A 630-nucleotide genomic window follows, 5' to 3' on the forward strand; every position below is an offset into this window, starting at 1 on the left:
GCGCGCCCGGAGCTCGCGGGCGTGTGTTTACACAGTTGTGCAACTGGTCCGTTGGGCAACAGTCAGCACCCCAAAGCGAAGGCCCGACCCCCCCACCGTCCCCGCCGCAGTGCCGCCAGTTGCCCGTGCTGCGTGGGCCCCAGCTGGCCGCCCCCGGGGGACCCTGGGCTCTTGGTGCCCCCGTGCAGCCTGCGGGCTCTCGCGCAGAGGCTGCTGCAGGGCAGGCGCCGGGGTGCGCGCTGGGGGGCAGGTGCCGGGTGCACCCCAGGACTGCAAAGCAGCCTGTCAATGGTGCAGAACAGACCCTGTGGGGAGGGTGCTGACCTCCGCGTGGCCAGCTCCCCGGGGACCTGAAAGCCAGCACCCCCAGACTTGGGGGTTACCCACCGGGATCCCTCAGGGGGAGATGCGTTTACAAAAGCCCGGAAGAGAACGTTCCCCAGCGCCCTGGCCTTGCCGCTGCTAACCTCTTGGAGTCCCCCTCCCCCACTGCTCGCACACCTTTCCGGGTTCTCCCCCCCCCACCTCTCTGACGCCCCCCACCTCTCAGGGGCACCCCCTCATCTCTGTGGGGGCCACCCCCTGCTGCCTGTGGACCACCCCGGGTCCCTCCCCCGCTGCCCCACGACC

The 630-nt window shown here is 70.8% G+C and overlaps 1 protein-coding gene across 1 annotated transcript in view; it reads left to right on the plus strand.

Moving 5' to 3' along the window:
• The window catches only part of KDM2B (lysine (K)-specific demethylase 2B), a 36,955-nt gene that overhangs the window by 11,692 nt on the left and 24,633 nt on the right, over positions 1-630 (plus strand). The window lies entirely within an intron of this gene.

Source organism: Condylura cristata, unplaced genomic scaffold (genome assembly GCF_000260355.1).
Source record: "Condylura cristata isolate star-nosed mole 26May11 unplaced genomic scaffold, ConCri1.0 scaffold00029, whole genome shotgun sequence".
NCBI lineage: Eukaryota > Metazoa > Chordata > Mammalia > Eulipotyphla > Talpidae > Condylura > Condylura cristata.